The sequence below is a fragment of the Zonotrichia leucophrys genome, chromosome Z (assembly GCF_028769735.1).
Source record: "Zonotrichia leucophrys gambelii isolate GWCS_2022_RI chromosome Z, RI_Zleu_2.0, whole genome shotgun sequence".
NCBI classification, from domain to species: Eukaryota; Metazoa; Chordata; class Aves; order Passeriformes; family Passerellidae; genus Zonotrichia; species Zonotrichia leucophrys.
Window position 1 is genome coordinate 74,317,476 of NC_088200.1, and position 20,863 is coordinate 74,338,338.

The 20,863-nt window shown below is 46.8% G+C and overlaps 1 pseudogene; it reads right to left on the bottom strand.

Moving 5' to 3' along the window:
* LOC135460136 (serine/threonine-protein kinase PAK 3-like) overlaps nucleotides 1-20,863 on the bottom strand; it is a 92,864-nt pseudogene that overhangs the window by 61,060 nt on the left and 10,941 nt on the right.

Sequence of the window (20,863 nt, forward strand, 5' to 3'; positions counted from 1 at the left end):
CCTTTCGACTTCCTCCCTAAGCTCAGCCACCAGTGAAAGGAGGTCATTCACTTGTTCACAGCGCAGGCAGGACTCCTCCACAACACTCCCTGATGCCACCGATAAGCTCAAACACTCTGGACACGGATGGATCTGTACAGACACATCCTTTTTGGAGGGCCCGACTTGGTCACTTATACCAGCCACAGCTTTTGACCGTGTAGAAACCATTACTGACAAACACCTCAAAAATAACCAGGCAGCAGAAAGACCTCAAACAATACAGAGCACTCCTTACTAGCAAGAAAGCTGGCAACCCTGCCTGCTTGACCTGCCTGCGCAAACTGCCTTGTATACTCCCCAGAGACTCACAACAACACAGTTCACCCACTCCAGGTCACCATGCTCCCCAGACACCTCTTATAATCAGCCACTCAGCAGCAACTGAAGAAGCTCCACCCTCTGCTCCTCTCTGACACACATTTGACTTTAAATACAGCATCAGCCATATGTAGATGGCCTTCTTGTTCTGAGCAACACAAGAAAGCAGTCAAAGACTTAGAGCTGCACCTGTACTCCAGGCCCCAAGGCAATTGCCAAAGCTGCAGACTTCATCACTAAATGCCACAGCAGAAACTTGCCCCTTATGCTTTCTTGCCTCACTTGTGGGCTTCAAATCTACTCACTTTCTTTCTTCGGCAACATAGGATAAGAATAGAACCTACAGCTTCATGGACAACAAAACCATTTTCTTGAAGTTTATCAAAAACCAAAAGACACCTGCCCCAAAAGACTTCGTAGAACTGAAGAATTACTCAAGCAGTTTTGCAGAGCAGTCTCAAAAGCCAAACACATTCCGAAAGGGGAAAACAAAAAAACAAAGGTCCTTGACTGCCAGCAATACCACGTGCGCCCTCACCCACAGCACAGCAGAAGCGCAGAGACAGAGCTTCCCTGAGCCAAGCAGCCAGATGCTCTCCCAGAGGCCCCAGCCATTTGGGGCCTCAACATCACAGGTCAAAGGCCAAGTTCTGCTGTTGCTGCCTGCAGGAAATCCCTAGATCCTGGCAGGACTCCAGCAATCAGCATCCTCTGCCAGCAACAGGAAGTGCTGGCTGCTCTAAACCTTGCACCTCAGCCTTGCACTAACGACAGCACAACCCAAAATTGGCACTTACGGGCTCAGGATATCCCGGATCTGGTGTGGCCAATGATGGAGTCTGTCGTTCATCCACCTGAATTTGCTCCTCTTGGGCTTCTTCTTCAGGAGAAGAGGGAGCCAGGGGAGAGACAGCTGTCGGTTCTGTCAGCTGTGGCAAGAGAGAAGCATAAGGCACAGGCCATGACCTATTATTCAAAACCTCCTTTCTTTTCAGATCTACCACCACATCTTCTAAGGAGAAATCAGAACACTTCGTAGTGATATAGGGATTCTTACACCCACTGACCACATTAAAATGGGCCAATTCAACAGAACTCTAGATGGATGGAAGGTTAAATTTCCTCCCTGACTGTTATCAGGAAGCGATGTTGCATCAGTAAAATAGAGGTTTTAGTTCCTGATACCACTGAGTTGGAAAAGTAGGAAGGATACACCAACTCCTTTACTACTGCTGATGCAGATGTGGAATACCTCTACTTGAGAGCATTCGCAACCAGTGCTCAAAAGGGTGGGAAATGTTGTGTGGAAGCATCTTGGCTTGCTGGAAAAGGAGAAAATGAACAGGGCATACCTCTTCTAGAAAACCAACAAGCCAACACTGCAGAAGATCGAAGTGCCACCAACACAAGTGTATAAACCCCTTGGTTTCAATGAGAGCACGTTTAGTAGGGAAACAGCCCTTGTGCTGGGCACTGTGTTGTAGCGATTGATGGAAGTCTGCCTGAAGGTCCCTCGTCTGCCTCCCATTGTCCAGACTAAAGCTCCCTCAGCACCTCCTCACAGGGCTTGTACTGCATTGCCTTGCCCAGCTCTCCTGCTTTTCTCTGCACACGCTGCTTCCCCTCAGAGACTTTCCACTTCCCAGGGCCCAGAAGTGCACACAGCACTCCAGCTGTGGCCGCAGCACTGCCCAGCACAGGGCCACGCTCACTGCCCTGCTCCTGCTGCCCCACTGCTGCTGACACAGGCCACCATGCCATTGGCCTTTTTGGACACCTGGTCCCAGCCTGACTCTTGTTCAGCTGATCTTCTACCACCCCCTTGGGGCCTATTAACTCACGCAGTTCCCCAGCCACAGGTTTTCCCATTTGACTTTTAAGAAGACACCAACCATTAGTAGATGGCCTTCCTCTTCTGAGCAACAAGACAAAGTAGTCAAGTACTTGCAATTTCATCCCCATTCCAGCCTCCAAGGCACTTGCCAAAGCTGCAGAATTCATCACTAAATGCAACAACCAAAACTTGCCCCTTCTGATTTTTTTGTCTCACCAGGCCGCTCCATTCCTGCTCACTTTATTCCTTGGGTAACTCGGGGTAATAATGGCTCTCCCAGAGCTTCATGGACAAAAGACCAACTCATTGCACCTTGTCAAAAGCCAAAAAACACCTGGGCCAAAAAGACTTTGTAGAACTGAAGAAGAACTCCAGAAAACTCCAGACCAGTTTCACATGCCATCGGCCATAGTGCAGCACAAGCCCAGAGACAGAGCTTCCCTGAGCCAAGCAGCCAGATGCTCTCCCAGAGGCACCAGCCCTTTGGGGCCTCAACCTCACAGGGTAAAGGCCAAGTTCTGCTGATGTTGCCTGCAGGAAATTCCTAGCTCCTGGCAGCATTCCAGCACTCAGCATCCTCAGCCAGCAACAGGAAGTGCTGGCTGCTCCAAAAGTTGCAACTCTTCCTTGCGCCAAAGACAGCACAACCCACCGATAGCACTTACAGGCTCAGGATATCCAGGCTGTGGTGTGGCCAATGATGGAATCTGGCGTTCATCCATCTCAATTCGCTCCTCTTGGGCTTCTTCTTCAGGAGCAGCGGGAGCCAGGGGAAAGATGGCTGTTGGTTCTGTCAGCTGTGGCAAGAGAGAAGCATGGGGCACAGGCCATGACCTATCATTCAGAACCTCTTGTCTTTTCAGATCTACCACATCTCCTAAGGCAATATCAGAACATTTCATAATGATATAGGGATTCTTACGCCCACTGACCAAATTTAAATGGGCCAATTCAACAGAATTCTAGATGGATATAGGGTTCATATTCCTCCCTGGCTGCTATCAACAAGCAATGATATCTCTGTAAATAGCTGGTTTTTGTTCCTGAAAGCTCTGAAATGGAAAAGGAGGAAAGAGATAGCAACCCCTTTGCTACTGCTGCTGCAGACATGGAAAACTCCAAATACATCACAATCTCCCCCATGGTGAGAAAGGGACCAGAAACGTTATTCAGAAACATCTTTGCATGCTGGTTATGAAGAAAATGAACATGGCAAACCTCACCTAGAAAACCAACAACCCACAAGCGAACAAATCACAAGATGCAAGTGTCTCCCACTCCAGTGTCTAAAGCACTTGGTTTTACCGAGAGCATGTTTAGCAGGGAACCGGTCCTTTTCCTGAGCATTGTCATGTAATGATTGATGGAAGTCTGCCTGAAGGTCCCTCAAGAGACTTCAATTTTCCAGACTAAAGCTCCTTCAGCACCTCCTCACTGGGCTTGTTCTCCATTCCCTTGCCAAGCTCCTGTGTGCTTTTGTTAAAACACTTCAGACACTCCATGACTTTCTGCTTCCCAGACTTCCATGACTTTTCTACTTCCCACAAGTGCACACAGCACTCCAGCTGTGGCACAGCGCTGCCCAGCACAGGGCCATGCTCGCTGCCCTGCTCCTGCTGCCCCACTGCTGCTGACACAGGCCACCATGCCCTTGGCCTTCTTTGACACCTGGTCCCAGGCTGTCTCTTGTTCAGCTGATCTTCTGCCACACCCCTGGGGCCTTTTGACCCACACATCTCTTCAGTCACAGAATTGCACATTTTCATTCAAATACAGCATCCACTCTTTCAAGATAGCCTTCATGTTCTGAGCAATGCCAGAAAGCTGTCAAGGACTTGTATCTTCACACTTACTCCAGGCCCCAAGCCACTTGCCAAAGGGGCAGACTGCCTCACTGTATGCATCAACAGAAACTTGCCCCTTCTGCTTTCTTGCCTCGCTTGGAGACTTCATATCTACTCACTTTCTTTCTTTGGAAACATGGAAAGGGAATGGCCCCGCACAGTATCATGAACATAATAATGATCTCTTTGGATCTTATCAAAAGCCAAAAGACAACTGGGTAATAAGATTTTGTAGAACTTAAGAATAACTCAAGAAAACTGCAGAACAGTCCTAGAGGTGAAACACACCTTGCCAAAAGGGAAAACAAACAAACATAGCCCTGTTACCTTCACACTACAACGCGTGCCCTCACCCACAGCAGAGCAGAAGCCCAGAGACAGAGCTTCCCTGAGCCAAGGAGCCAGATGCTCTCCCAGAGGCACCAGCCCTTTGGGGCCTCAACATCACAGGTCAAAGGCCAAGTTCTGTTGACGCTGCCTGCAGGAAATCCCTAGCTCCTGGCAGCATTCCAGCACTCAGCATCCTCAGCCAGCAACAGGAAGCGCTGGCTGCTCTGAAACTTGCACCTCTGCCTCGCACTAAAGACAGCAGCACCCACAGCTGGGACTTACAGGCTCAGGATATCCAGGCTCTGGTGTGGCCAATGATGGAGTCTGTCGTTCATCCACCTGAATTTTCTCCTCTTGGCATTCTTCTTCAGGAGCAGAGGGAGCCAGGCGAGAGATGGCTCTTGGTTCTGTCCGCTGTGGCAAGAGAGATGCAGGAGGCACAGGCCATGACCTATCATTCAGAACCTCATTTCTTTTCACATTTACCACCACATCTTTTAAGGAAAAATAAGGAACTTTGATAGCAATGGAATACCAATTGTAATGCACTACAAGTTGCTCTCATTTAAATATTTCACTCTGCCTATTATCTGGTAACATTGTTATTTTTGTAACACCTTGCTTCTAGTTCTTTAAAGTTCTGAAATGGAAAAGCGGGAATTAGGCAGTGATTTCTTTGTTTTTGAGGCTGCAGTCATCAAAAGGGATTTTTTTCTGGCCTATTGTCGTGGTTTGACCAGGAAGGAGTGGGAATTCTGGGAAGCTGTGGTCAAACCAATGAAGGTTTTGGGTTTGAGACTGACACCCGGTGTAGCCAGTGGGGTTTGGACACACCTCCGAGAATACACAGGGGTTAAAAGCAGGGCACTGCCCTTGGCACTCCCTTCTTTTGGACATCGCGGCGAGGAGGTCAGATCTCCCCCCCCGTCCAGCCCGCTGCTGCTGGGCGGGGGAGGGGCGGCCATGCGGTAGGCCCGGGGCCTGGACAGAGATGGGGTTGAGGGGCTTTCAAGGATGGAAGGGTGGAGGAGCCCCAAGAGACATCGAGACATCGGGCAGCCAGCCCCCCCCCTCCCAGGAGAGAGAGAGTGGGCCGGCCCAGGAAGAGAATAGGGGGGGGGGAAAGGGTGCAGCCCGGCCGGCCGCAGCAGCAGCACGTGTGGGAGTATCATCTCGTCCCAGGACAGACAGAGACTGAAAACTTTTAACCCTTTCTTGCATGATTGGGGCCTTGCAAAAATGCCAATCCTCCTCGAAGCTGAATAAGAAGGGAGATAAGAGATGAGATGAGACAAGGACCTGGCCCGAAGAATGTGGAGATGATTGGATGGGGAGAGATGATTTGGAGTGGCCTTTTGGCTGGACTTTTCTCGTGGCTATGGACTCAGTTGTTCCTGTGACACAGACTGCATTTAGGGGGAGGCAGTGCCTCAAAACCAGGAGGGTTCTTCGTGAGGACCCCCCGGCCCCAGGGGGTTGGAAAAATATGGGGGGGACAGATGTCCCAAAAGCAGAGACTGTGCCTTTTTGGAGTGAGACAAGGCATCCTTGAAAGACAACCCTAAAAGCAGCTCTGGCCATGTCTCAGTGGTGAGAGCACTGAGCATGGAAGGAAGATGTCACAAGCGGCAAAAGGACTTTTTTTTCCGGGCGGTGCCGAAGTGACAGAGAAGCACACGAGGTTTCAGTGTGTTTCCAGGAGAAGCCTATGGAACGAGAAGGACTCCTTTCCTCTTCATGAACTGAAGTTTGAGTATACTAAAGTGTGGGGCCAAGGCTGGGCAGTTGGTGTTTTGGGAGAATGTATCGGATTGGGAAAGTCAGGGAGTGGGGAGGAGGAAAGTTTTTTTTGTAAGGTTTTCAATTTTTTTTTTCTTTTCCTTATAGTCTTTCCCTATTTTCCTGTAGTTTAGGTAATAAAGTGTTCTTTATGTTTAAGTTGGAGCCTGTTTTGCTTATTCCTAGTCACATCTCACAGCAGACACCAGGGTGAGGCATTTTCATGGGGGGCACTGGCTCTGTGCCAGGCTCAAACCATGACACCTATCTAGCTGGCCCTCTACTCTTTACTGCCACTGGCCAAGCTCTCAGCTTGCTCTACAGTTCTTCATCACCCCAATATGAAATCTCTCTTCTCACTCACCTCATGAGCAGCATCTCTGAATGTACGCCTCACGTGACCTGTAGTGGGGAAGAGAAAATGAACCAGATGCTGTGAGGAAACTGCTTGGGCTGCTGAATCCCACAGAACAAGTCAACCCAAACGGAGATGACTTCCCATTTCACAACTTCCCTCCAATAGACACATTTCATTCACAGCCAGCAAGAGATCAGGACAATAGTCTTGGTTGTGCCTACACTTTGGCCTGTTTTGCCAGTAAATGACTACAAACATAATCAAGAAAATGCATATTGTTCTTTAAAACTCGGTGCTCCTGTTCCACCAAACACATCAAGCAGCTTTTTTTATCCTCTCCCTCAGGTCGTTGTTATAAAAAATCATGCTCTAATTCTCATTAATTCTCTTGCTGGAGACAGTTGCCCAGAAAAGCTTCCCCAAAATCCCCCTGAGCTGTGCCACTTCTATAGTGAAACAGCACAGGAGCAGCTCCAGGGTTCTGCAGCAGACACTCACTGCTTTGGAATTTGCATTTCCTTGCAAAGGGAATCACTGTTTCAGCACTCAGTAAAAGATTAAGTTAGACAGTCAAATCCTTTCAGGAGAAAATTTAGAAAGAAAGAAAGTTTCCCTGAATTCTGGGAACAACTGCAGAGTTTTTACAAGGCCCTCCAAGGAGGTCTTCCATTCTACATTTCCAAAGGTGTCTTGCAATACCAGTAAACTGAGGAAATTACAGACTCTGCTGCCACGGACTCTCCTGTGGAAGGAACAGAAGCCCTGCAGGTTTCCTTGCAAATGCTGCCCCTGTGGCTACAGACACCCCCTTTTTGGCTGAACTAGTTGAAAGGACGTTCACCAAACGAGTGGCATTCTAAAGTTCTTCCTGTTTCAAAATCAGAAACTCGGTCAGTGAGAAAGAACAGGAAGATATACAAAAGCCAAGATAGGTTACACCCAGGGAAAACCTCTACTTACATGCCAGCTGAGTCAGATAATAGCCGGAATAATAAACCGCATAAGCAGCGAAAAATGCAGCCTTGAGTTCCTCCATCCCTGTGGCACTGCTCTACAACTCTGCTGGCTCTGCTCACACAGTTGGAAAAAAAAGGCTCTCGTCAGTGCACAGCTACCCCCGACAAATGCCTTAACCAGGAGGATGCTCCTGCTCTCAGCAAGACCTACAGCTGCTCTGACACTGAGGCCTTTCGTGCACCAAGGCAACCTTCTGATATCACTATGATGACGTGGAAACCATGCCCTGACATCACAAAGCAAACTGTCTATGTTTCTCTGTCAATTTATGCCAAGCAATAACCAACCTTCCCTACAGCAAACACAAAATAGCCTGCAAAGTTCTCCTCTGTCAAAAAGCAGCACAAATTCCTGTCATGGACCAAAGCCTGTTGTTCAACGGGATCCAAGAGGAACTTCAAGAGTGCACAAAGCACCTACAGCCTGGACCCCAACTGAGCACTCAGATGGGACCCAAGCAAAGGAAACCAGACCAAGAAAATGGCCCACAGCATTGCACAGAAACAGGAGAGAAGCCACTGCTGCCATAACAGCTGAAATCATTCCTAAAAAATCTCCTCACATATTTGCACAATATTGGACATGCCCAGGGCTCTGGTGCATGTACATCTCTGCCTTTATTCCTCTTTGAAAGCAGTCAAACTGGCATTATCAGCCTGCATGCAAGAGCTGCTCCAGGCTGGGAAGGCGACTGGTGGTGCTGATTTCCAGAGGCTTCTGTGGGCCAGGGGAAGCCCAGGCAGGAGTGGTTTGAATGGTGCTGCTGCTGCTGCTGCTCTGTGCCAGAGAGCCCCGGCTGGGCAGGGCACGGTGCCCACTGTGCTGCGGGCTCTTTCTCCTGCCAGAGCTGGGCACACCTGGAACAAGGCATGGCAACTGGTGGGCAAGCCAAGGGCTTTCTGGGGCTGCTCTGCTCTGCACACACCCAGGACACCTTGGCTCCCAAAAAGGTCCACCAGAGGAAAACATCTGAAAAATGTATCATTTTGACATTTCTTACCTGCTAATAGAAGTTTCCAAAATTAAAGTTTCCAAGCAAGGCCCCATCCCTGCTGCCAGCTCAGGGTTAAAAAAGTGGCATTACTGTATTTTAGTACTCGGTGCATAGGGAATCACTTCTCTGACATATGTACACCCAGCAATCTCACTTACTACTTGTAACGATGGAATTAAGACATATTCAATACTTTGTGGAAACTCACAGGCTAAACAGTACCCCAATTTATCTAACAGATTTCTATCGCTTCTCGGAATTTATTGACATCAGAGCAGGAGTGTTCTGTAGGTCCCTGGAGATAAATGTCACAGGTTCAGGAGGAGACCCATGCACAAAAGAACCTAAGCCACAACCGGGCCTGCAAAGCAAATAATTCATACCAACCCCTGAATTCCCAAAAATCTGCTGAGCAGGAGAAGGAGATGGATTGTGGTGCCCCTGCGGCACCAGGGGCAGGTAGGCAGTGCACTTCCAGGATATCCCCTAGATCAAAACGCTGTGCATCTCATCTTTCTCATCCCTCCACCCCAGAACGAGGCCCTGTATCTCCGGTTCAGGAGTGGAATTTTCCCAGTTACAGCATCGGCCCACACACGGCCGGTGTGTGAGATGAGGCCATGATGGCTCAGGATACCAACTCCCTGCCACCAAGGGCTCCATCATGCACTGCTCCCTTTTCAAAGCCTGACTGCCCACCGATTGACCAATACATTGTTTCTCTTTCAAGGGTGTCCTGGCTTGACTATATCATGCTTGTATCCCCAGTCATCTGTTCTGGTTTTGCTGAATAATAAGTTTTGCACTCCTAAAACTTGTTCCAAGAGTGAAGAGGGGGAGAGAAGAAGCACAGAGTTTCTTTTCAGAAACTTCACTCACTCCCCCACATTCCTGCTCCTAGATTGTGATGTCTGTGGATGGACAGACAGCAGGACAGAGTTCTCCTTTGCTTTTAGGTACTTTTGGCTAGCTGAAGTAAAGAAGTTCCCTGGACTGTGGGTTGTTTTCCCCTTTTCTTTGGACCTCTTTAGACCTTCTCCAGACTGAACACCAGAAGAGCACTGGCAGCTCACACCTGTGACCCACCAAGCTGGGCCTGGGCCGCAGCATTTCCAGCACCCCTGGAACTGACAGGAGACTGAGTGAGCTGAGCTACAGCCCACGGAGGAGACTTTCTGAGTTTGTCTCTCTTTTGGAGCGGCAAGAGGTTTTATTGTTTAATATTGTTTAGGTTTTATTGCTTAATAAACAGTTTTTTCCACTCTTCTCCAAGGAGGTGTTTTCTCCCAAAGCAGTTGCGAGAGGGGCTGATTGAATATGCTTTCTAGAGGAACCCCTTCGGGGGTTCTCTCCCAAATTTGCCCTCAACCAGGACAAAGGGTCAAGTTCCCACCCATTAAACAAGACACCTTTCTTCATTCCCTTGTCAACCTGCTCAAACATCAAATATGGCAGGGCCTTGGACACAGTTGCTTGAGAAATATTCCCATTCCTCAAATTCTCCTTTAATAATCAACAGCATCCTAAAAACACTTTCTTCCTTTGAATGCATTCCAGATACCTTCTTAGAAGGACCATTCTCTTTATTCTCAGGGTTAAGACAGCCACTTGCACACATTAGGCACTGCACTGGGGGAAGGAAACTTGGACACCTTAATCGTTGCCTGTTAAAGCTCAAGGAATTCACAAGACTAAGCCCCATTTGTTACGCTTTGACATTTTCCCAACGCTTCTTCTTCCTACTCTCAAAATCAAACACAAGCATTTTGCCAAGAGGTCCTGCAAGTGCTTTTGCTGAGTGAAGACACATTGCATCTTTCCTTCAGAACCTAATAAAAAAACCACAAATTGCCTACTGCAACTCTTCTGCTCCCTTCCTAATCAGATCACTACTCAAGCAAAACTCTCAGGCACATCTCTGATTCCCTCTCTCCCAGCAGCTCAGAGCTGCATTGCACAGCGCTTGCTGTGTGCCAGAGAACACAAAGCAGGCTGGCCTGAATATTCCTGCAAAACACTCTGCATCTCACACCTTTGCTCTGGCTCAGTGCAGAACTGCAGGATTGCAGGCGCTTCCTCCCAGAGCTGCGTGAGGCGCTGGCTCCTGCAGATGTGCCCTGCCAAGCTGTCCCTGCCTCACGCTGGCCTCGCTTCCCCTGGCACAAGAGCCGGGCCTGAAGGAGGCTGCCCTATGCTCCAGCCTGCCGAGCAGCCCGTCTCCCTGCCCCGGTGCCCAGAGTGCTGCACACACTGCTGACCTTTGCCAGGAGTTGCAGGGCAGCCGGCAGAAGAGGAGGAATCCACAGGCAACGCAGCGGCCCTCGGCTGCCCTGGGCCTTTCTCTGCTCCTGGGCACACTCCAGACGGCCAATGCCTCCAGGCTGGGCTGTGCCCAGCACGGCTGCGCTTCCCCTCGGCAGCAGCCAGCTGCCACCTGGGCTCTGAGAGCGGAGGATTCGCCCGCTGCCAGGAACAGGCACCCAGGGCCCGGCTGCTGCCTCTTGCAGCTCCAAGGGCCTCCTTCCAGCCTGCCTCTGCCGGGGCTCAGCCTGCTCCGGCCTCTGCTGGGGCTCTGCTGCGGCTCCACCCCGGCCAAGGCCGGGCCCCCTCTCACCTCCCAGGCGCTGACAGCTCTGCACCACAGGAGACCATCCCAAGCACCCTCTCTGATCTTTCTGCTTTCTCACTTGAGCAAGGTTCTCCTCCGGCCAAAGAGATTATTGCATTTAGGGATACAAATCCACGTGGCAGGAACCCAAATGCTCTTGAGTCACAGCTCAATGCCTGAATCCACACAGGGTGTTTGGCCTGCCCCATTCTTCCTTTGCTTTTTCCTGCAAATGCCATTGCTCTTTCTGCCTCAACTAGAAATATCACAGTTCGGCAAAAACCTGCCTGTGGGTCATATTCCAAAGGCAGTGTGCTCTGGGGAGAATGAATGAAGAAGATCCTTCCCCACTTTCAAGACACACCAAAGAAGCCATAAATGTCACTTTACACATTTAAGAGACAGCTGACATCTCAGAGGGAAATGCTGAACTTATTCGAAGGGTGAGAAATAATGGAATCTTCCAGATGAGTTGAAGTTTCTCACAATGTATTGATTTACAATCCTACTCTACAGTCCTACTCTAAGCTAGTTATGGAGTAAATGGTCCTGATGTCATTATCACAGTGTTAATGTCTCCCTCCTCCTCTTCACTGAAATGATGAGTGGCACCAGGAATGAAGCAGGCTTGGCTGATAATACAAATGGATGCTGCTCACAAATAAAACCCAAAACAATAAAAAACAGTGAAGCATGATTTTCAAAGCTCAAGTGCTTCACAGGCTCCATGAGAATTCCTCTAGTTCCTAGAAAGATGTAGAATAAGCATCGACAGGACAATCTGCACCTCCATCTTCATGTGCAGGATCTTGCCATCACATGTAAACCTGGCCCAGAAACACACTCATCCATTTGTTCTGGTTGCTTCATCTTGCTGGGATTCTTGACCTGCCAGTGCTCTAGAAATGGTGCTTTCTGTCCCTGGGGTTTCTTCCTCTCAGGAAACTCAGGGCAACAGAAACAAAACAAGGCAACAGAAACAGTCAGAAAACAGAGTACCTCTCTGTGGGAATCGTCAAATCATAGAGTTTTGGGAAAGCTGCAAAAGGAAGGCCTCAGAGACAGCAGAACTCTGAGTAGAGCTAAGCAGTGTTGCCGGCAGGGCACTATTTACAAATCACAAACAGAAGGGGACTGCTGTGGAATGTGCCTTTAGCTGTTTTATTTTTCACCATCAGTCCCATTACATGATTATTGCAATGGGAAGATGCCATCAGCTCACATACCAGGCAGCAGACGAAGAATTTCATGTTACAACTTACTTTATAAGTTTCTTGACCAATTCCACAAAGCAAAAGCATACTGACAGTAGTTCTATCCAATCACCATAAGCACACATACTTTTGGTTAAAACAATGCTTGCTTATTTCGAATACAACACCTACTTGTAAGCCTTAAATCACAATGCGCAGAGCTCTATTATTAAGCTTCAACCTTCCTAAAATCTTGCTAGATAAACTTTTCAGTAGCTTAGAGAGTTATTCTAGACAAGCATTAATACACAGACCATTGTTTGTCCTTGTTTTTCTACAGTTTAAATAATTTTTCTGGTGACCTATCTCATGGCTGCTGCTTAGCTCTCATCACAGTTCTACTGTATCTGAGGCCTGCCTTTTGCAGCTTTCCCAAAACCCTCTAATTTTGTGGATTCCCACAAAGAAGTAGCCATCAAATTTGTCAGCAGAAAACTATATAAAAAGTAGAAAAGAAATTACAAATAAAACAATGGTTTGTGTATTAACGCTTGGCTAGAATAATTCCTTAAGCTTCAGAAAAGTATATCTAGCAAGATATGAGGAATTCTAAGCTCAATAATGGAGCTCTGTGCAGTGTGTTTTAAGGCTTACAAGGAGGTATTGTATTCAAAGATGTGGAAACCCAGGGCACCAGAAATATTTCTCTGTTTGCTCTGGGGTGCCCTGATCCCCAGAGGAGCACTGACTTTGACCCTCATGCATGAAGAAAGTTGCCGAGACTTCAGGATAGACTAGAATCAGCAAAAGTGTGGAATAAATTCTAGAGAGCAGTCTAGGTGTATCACTTGGTGAGAAATTTAGATTTGGGATTTTTAGGATGTTGTGGATGGAAGCAAGATGGAGGGCACAGAATGTCATCCTGGGTTTCTTCTTCATGCTTCTTCTTCCTTCTTCTTCATGGGTTTGGGTAGCATTTTGTACTTGGGGGCAGAAAAGTCCGCATTGCAAGGTCTTTGGGATCAGTTATTGGGTTGAAAGGGAAAATAATCTAGGCATCAGTTCTTAATTGGATAGTTTAGTCTTAAAAGACTTTATAACAAGAGATTGTTAGCCATGTTTGCCTTCTGAAGAAAAGCTGCCGAACTCACAGTAGTGAGACTGTTTTACTGATAAGAAATAATAAACACCTGAGTGCGAACATGAGCTACTGTCTCAAGTGTCTTCAATCCAGACCCAGAGAAACCAACAACTGGAACCGTCACAGAAATAAGCAAGCATTGTTTTAACAAAAGGGATGTGTGCTTGTAGTGGTTGGATAGAACTACTGTCAATATGCTTTTGCTTTGTGTGATTGGTCAAAAAACTTTTGAAGTAAGTCATAACATTAAGTTCTTTGTCTGCTGCTGGGGATAAGAGCTGCTGGCATCTTCCCATTGTCATAACCATGGAATGAGACTGATGCTGGAAAACAAACAGCTCGAGGGGCGTTCCTCAGCAGTCCCATCCCGTTCCTGATTTGGACACAGACCCCTGGCCAGCAATAGTGTATAGATGTTAAATTACATCTATGATAAATGAATATGCATTATTTTGTTCATTTTGATATATTTTCATTTCATATAGATTTCATAAATTCCTCCAGCTTGGGAGAGAGAAGATGTACAGCAGTCCAAAACCTTCTGCCCACACAGCAGTCAGCCCCGAGTGTGTGCATGCACACCCACCCACTGCGCTTGCTCTTCTCAGCATCTCGGGGCTGCTGTTGGCACAGAATTGGGATTAATTTAACTCAACAGAGCCACGACTGGGGTGTCCAGCTTGTCATGAACACTCATGTGGCAACGAACAACACAGAGCTCTCAAATCACACTATCACATGTCCTTTCATTCCTGTTGAGCACTGAGGAACTCTTAAAAGCACCACAGACACACAAAAGAAGTGGGAAAAATTGGCATCATGCTACTGCTGGTATCCTCCTGGAGGAAAATCTGTTGGGTTTCTTAAGGTCATAGCTTTCCAAAAACTAGGGGGAAAAACCTAGTGCTCAGCACCAGTAGCCCAATTGTGAATGATTTCCTTGGCTTGGCAAAAACTGGGGTGTTTACAGTGGACTCCATCCTTGGTTCAAATCACCTGCCCTCACCTGCAGACAAAAGCACCACCACCAGCAGCAGCAGCTACATCAGTCAATTTTCTCAAAAAGCTGTGTTAAATTTGGGAGAGGAAAGGAAAACATGTCTATCACTGAAGGAGTATGGGAGACAGGCAAAGGTGATACAGAGACTCCATCATCAGAAGGCATGAAAAGGAACTTGGGTTTTAGAAATCTACATTTCTTATATAAACAATGGTGGACCTTAGAGCTGACTTGCCTTTAGGAATCTTCTCTCACAATATTGGTGAACTATGAATAGCACACTCTTTAGAACCATATCTATAAACAATGCTTACAGAAAGAGAAATAATCATTGTTTTTATTCTTTCCTTTAAGTTTCCCAGGCTTGGTTTGGGAAAAATTATGTCTGTTCTTTCTTCGACTGAAGTAAGAATATCCACATTTAACTATATAATTGACTGAATTTTTCTGCCTTTCTAAACAGGATATGATGATACTGGCCCCTTGTGTTTACAATTCTGCATCATGTTGTTTAATTGTAATTTCATGGTTTTTACAGTATTTGTTAATCAGCTTTTTTCTACTGGCACATTTTCTCCTTTATAGCCATGGCAATTCAGAAATTTGTTTTGCTCTCAGCAAATTTCCTGACAGACTGCAAATCGGACTTATGAGGATTTCAGTTTACCTAAATTTCAGTTTACTTGCAATGTTGAACAGCTCCTGGGAATACCTCATGATGGCAGTCTATGTCATTTACAACACTTTTTGATACTTCACTGACAAATCAAGTGATACTGGTTCCGTTCTGCAAGCTGTAGCTATGTGTTTGTCTTTTAAATCTGTAGGCTGTGACTAAAATAATCAGCATTAATTATTCAGCAACATAAAAGAAGTGATGAGTTTTCAAACACTATAAATCGAATCCATATAAAATACATTTTAAGTATAACTAAGATGAGCTAGATAAGCTCTTTTTATTGTTATCAAATGATTCTTTGAATCTTCCAAGGGTCAGTGTGTCTTGTCTCCATCATTTATGAGACCTTCATATTAAGTTCTTTACTGTATCCAGGAGATACTTTGTGCAACCCTACTGTTAACAATGTCTGATGTTTACCAGAGATAACATGACAATTTTGTTTTTCTTTGACGACAATTAAAATAATTGTTTGTACATTCCTAAATCAAACTTCAGACTTGTCAATATTTTAACTGGTTCATTTTTCAAAGGACAGCAGTGTTTTTCTTCCTGATTTTACTAAGAAAGAAGAGAACACGAGGATAGCAAAAACATAGATGAGAACTTGTGTCTGTATAGCATTTATTCAGCTAATACTTCATACCAAGTACATATATACATTATTTTTAGATAATAGTGTAATTAAACAAGTTTACAAAGTGATGTAATATAACTCTCAGGTCATTGCTTTAAATCATTTCCTCTCTTCTCTTCCTTTAACCTTTCCATTTCTGAGAGCCATGAGTAGTTGTAAGAGATAAAAATGTTCCAAGGTATCAATTAGTCCAATGGTTTTCTGTCTTTAAAATAAAAATCAAAAGTAGATACATGCCTTGTTTCCCAGAAAAAGAGAACAAAAGAGAAATCTTCATTTTTATTATTTTTATTCCTGGGCATTACTCAGATTTAATGGAAATATTGCACAGAAATAAATAGAAGTTGGATAAGATTTTAATCCAAAATACAGCCCTGCAATTCTCATCCTTACTAGTTTTAGCAAAGTGTCGATATACTATAGGTACTTTAGAAAATAATTTGAAATATATTTCTATGAAAGCATGCTGTTGTAAAACAACTACACTTTCTTAAGTTTGCCCTTTCTTCCCACAGATGGATGTTACAAACATATAAAATTACAAAAATATATGTGTGTGTATATATATATATATATATCTGCTAAAGGAGAGAATGCATGCTTCTAAATACTGAGCATGTCCTTTTGAAACACAGATGGTACTAAATGCAGAGACAGTCTAAGAAATTAAGAATCCAGTATTTGCAGTGGGCCAGCTAGTCCTGACGTCTTATAATTTCTATGATTTATGCTCAGGTTTGCTGCCTGCAGTGGTTGGAGCTCAAGAAGCCAAAGACAGCCTGCAGGACAGGTGACTGCACTGTGACTGCAGCCCCAGGAGGCGTCACCTTGGCGGCTCAAGAGCGGCTCCGCTGTCCATCCGCGATGTGCCCGTTGCTGCTGCGTCCTGCGAGTCCTGACAGCAGAAGCTGCTCCCTGCCGCTGGGCAGCTCTTCTGCCTGGAGTCCCTTCCTGTGCTGGCAGTACAAGCTCCCTCTTGCCTGCAGCCAAATGTGTGTCTGCACCTTGGGCTGGCTTTGCCACATCTCTTTTTCCAAGTGTTTGAGTCCCAGGCTTCTGCCCCGGCCCAGGGACGTTTGTTGTTTCCATCCCCAGGTAGGTTTACATGGTGGACCATTGTGGCTTTACCCAAGAGGTGAATCATTAGGATTGTGGTGCTTTCCTGTATACAATGTCCTGTTAAGACCAAGAACAAGCTGCTCCTGCAGCTTGGTTTGTGCCTATTCCCACACCATTTATTCTACACTGCATGACTAAAGAAAATCTTTTTCTTTACTGAGTTTAGGCTACACCTTAGTGAAAATATGTATTAAAGGAGAATAAATTCCATAATCCCCATACATTTTTCCCCTCTCCTCCCCAGAGAGGGTGCTGCCTGAAGGGGTTCTAGAGATAGACCACAACTCTTAGACAAATAACCTGAGAAGGATGTTTCACAGAGAAGACATGTTTATTACCCACAGCTGGACAGACCTGTGGGCAATTGGGTGCCATGGCTTGTCATACACTCATCAGAGCTTCAGGATCAGTGAAGAAATAGGCACAAACATTGATGTGGTCACTTGTCATGAAAATGAGAAGTGCCCCAAAGCCAATGTCAGTTTAAAAGGGAACTTTATTACAGATTGCTACAACTGCGCTGCTTAGACAGAGTGACCACTGTCACAGGATGGCTACAGAATGGCACAACTCTGCTGACCCTATATATAAACAGAGAAGAATCCATTTTAGTTTCCACAATCCCACGAGTATGTAACAGGTTACTAAGTGCTGCCTACATATATCTGTGTGTATGTATGTAAAGAACCAAACATGGACTGAATTACCTGCATATCCACAGAGCAGGAGTTCTGTGCTCCCAGAGTTTTCTCAGTAGGCCTCAGTGGAGTCCCGGATTTTTCTCAGCAGGCCTTTGCAGTGAGTTCTGAGCCAACGTGTGGCTCTGCTGCCATCCCAAATCTGAGCTTCCCTTGCCCAGCCTGAGTGCAAGTGGGGCATGTGCTGGGCATGGCTGGAGATTTTCATGGCCAAAATCCTCCAGCATTTACATCTGCCCATGGCTTTGGGTAGCACAAATCACAGAACACCCATCTCAGTTGACAAATGATATTTCTTGCAGACTGCTACATACAGCCACACTGCTGATCGACAAATACACGCTGTAGCTGCTGCTCTCTGTGAAGAGAGGTGTGGCTACAACTCACAAGAATCGATTTCAGTTGAAAAATGTCATTTTTTTACAAATTGCTACACCCATGCTGACAAAATAGAAATCTCAATTTCTATATAGAAATTGAGAGCTATAGAACTATAGCTCTATAGAAATCTCAATTTAGGTTAAAACCAGGAATTTATTACATTATTACAACCAGTCCATGTAAAACTATACAAATACCAACTTCAGTTAACAAAACCTAATTTATTGCCAACCTCTACAACTCACTAAACAGAAAGATCAATTAGGTGTTTAACAACTTAATTTATTGCATATTACTACAAGTATACAGCCCATACAGAAATACAAAAATATGCATTCCCTCCCCAAGTAACCTTGTACCAAAAACTCTATGGATAGAATTATATAACTATCCCACTCCACGCATGTTAAAATAGTACTAAATATATATATACAGAAAAAAAAAAATAAATACATATATAACACAAACCTATCTAGAAAAATACAATTATCACTGTGCCAAACTAAATATCTACACAAATGCATCAACACAAATATACAGCTATACATCTGGATACATAGGTAAAAATAATTCCACATAGAAATGGATCAATATACATGTAAAAACATAAAAATAGGCATGTATACCTATACAAATACCAATATACCTATTTAAAGGGCCATATATCTATGACTGCATCAAGAGACATAGATAGCAACAAAACTGTATACATAGGAAATAGAACTAAAGACAGATATATCAACTTCCATATGCTATGTATATGTTTATATATGTTTGTTATTACATATATGTGTATATATGTACACTTAGATACATTATACACATATATATAAACATATACATAGCATACATCCATAAATATGACATATAGAAATATGCCTGTAGAAATAGCAGGCTACATATGTACATATCCATATAATAATCTCTGTCCACATGTAAGTCCGTGTATCTTTAAACAGAGCTCCAAGCAGAGGGATCCCAGCTGCCCCATCTTCAAAGCCTCTCCCTCGGGTTCCTCCTCCCGTACAGAGCAGCTCTCCTGGACAGGAACAGCAGATGGAACATCTGGCAAGCAAAGGGAACACTGAGTGAGTATGGGGACGTTTCTCTTGGCAGCAGCTGCACTTCCATCAGGGAAGAGGAAATGTCAGAGCCTCCCCAGGAAGGTCGGAAAGAGAAAGCAGCCGAGCGGGCCAGGCTGTGCTGAGAGCAGCCGCGGCGGGACCGTCCCGCAGCCCCGGCAGAGCCGGCACAGCTCCCGGGCCCTGCCGGCACAGCTGCCTTGCCCAAGGACAGCCCCTGTGCCAGCCGGGCCAGCTGCGCTGAGCAGCTCCAGCACAGGCAGGGCCTGCTCCTGCCCTGCCGGGCAGCGCCCACGGCCACAGCCCACGGCAGCCTCAGCTCCAGCCTGCCTCCCCGGGCCTGTGGCCTCAACCGGGCTCTCTCCAGGCTGGGCTGGCAGCAGCAGGTCCCGGTTCACTGCTCTTGCTGCTGGCCTTCATCTTCTCCCTGCTACCTCCCGTCAGTCTCCGGCTGTCCTCAAGGTTTTTCCTTGCAGTTGTGGCAAAAGTGGAGGCTCTGGAATTGCTTCCAAGGCCTGGAAGAGCTGCAGTCCCTGCTGTGCTCCCTGCTGGCCCCCTCCATCCCCTCAGCCCCGCCATGCTCTGGGTGAAGCCCCAGCCCCCTTCAGTTTCTTCAGCTCCTCACAGTCCTCTCACCCCCCTCAGTCCCTTCTGAGCCATCCCGTCCTCTGAGACCCGCCAGCCCTCAGCCTGTGCCACTTCCCTGTCACCTCAGTGCCACCATGGCCCTCGGCTGCCCCACAGCCCTCAGCCCCAGCAGCAGCTCAGGGTCAGCGTCCCTTTGGCGCCATCGCCCCCTGAGGCCCCTCAGCCTCCTCTGTCTCACCGTCCTTCAGCAGCTCCTCAGGGGACAGTGCCTGGGGCCAGCGGCTGCTCCCACCGCTCCAGGGACAGCCGGGGCTGGAAGTGCTGCTCCGCCCGGCCCGGCCGCCAGCTCGGAGCCAGCACAGGGACAGAGGACACAGGGGGCACCGGGGGAGGAAAAGTGTGTTTAAAAAACGACTGCATGTGGCACTTGGGTGCCATGATGTAGTTGAGGTGTTAGAACATGGGTTGAACTTGATGTGAAGGTCCGCCCGAAGTGAACGGGTGACGAATAATTTTTGGGTGCAAAAATAACCAACAAAGAAAACCAACAAAAAAAACCAACCCCTGCAACAGGGGTTTGCAGTAGCAAATCAACAAGATGGAATTTATTGATAATAACCACAGCTAAATATGCATTGGTTAGAGGATCCGGGGAAGAGAAGGATAGAATGAGGAAAAAGGAAGGAGAGAAGGTCAGGGAATGGAGTATAGCTACCAAGACGTGATGCCTTCGGGGTCCCACCGCCGATGCTCGCTGATACACGTCTTGGGGAGACTCTCGGAGAGGCAGTCGAACCGAACCCCAGATATACTGTTCTTGGTTGGGGGAAGGGTGGCCGCAATTATGTTTCCATGGAGGGGAAAAGTCCATTGTTTTCATGGCCGAATGCTCCCAGGTACGTCTGCTCTGGGCAGGTTCTTCCCCTTCCCTGAGTTGGGAGGGGGTACAGTCCCAGTCTCTGGAAAGAGGTGTCCGGGGGGGTGCCATGGGGGTGTCAATAGGGTGCCAGAGGGGTCTTGGTTCTTTGATGAGGGGGTTCGCATTTCAGTTGGTCTGTCACGGTGGTTGAAGACAGGCAAGAGGGGTCTTCTCTTGGAGCGGGGGGGAGCCACTCCAGAGCTCAGTTCAGCCAGGCCTGAAGTTTGGAAGAAAGTCCAGTTCCATTGTTCAGAACAGGGCAGCATGCCCCTTCGAGTACAGCATGGCATGTTCTGCAGACA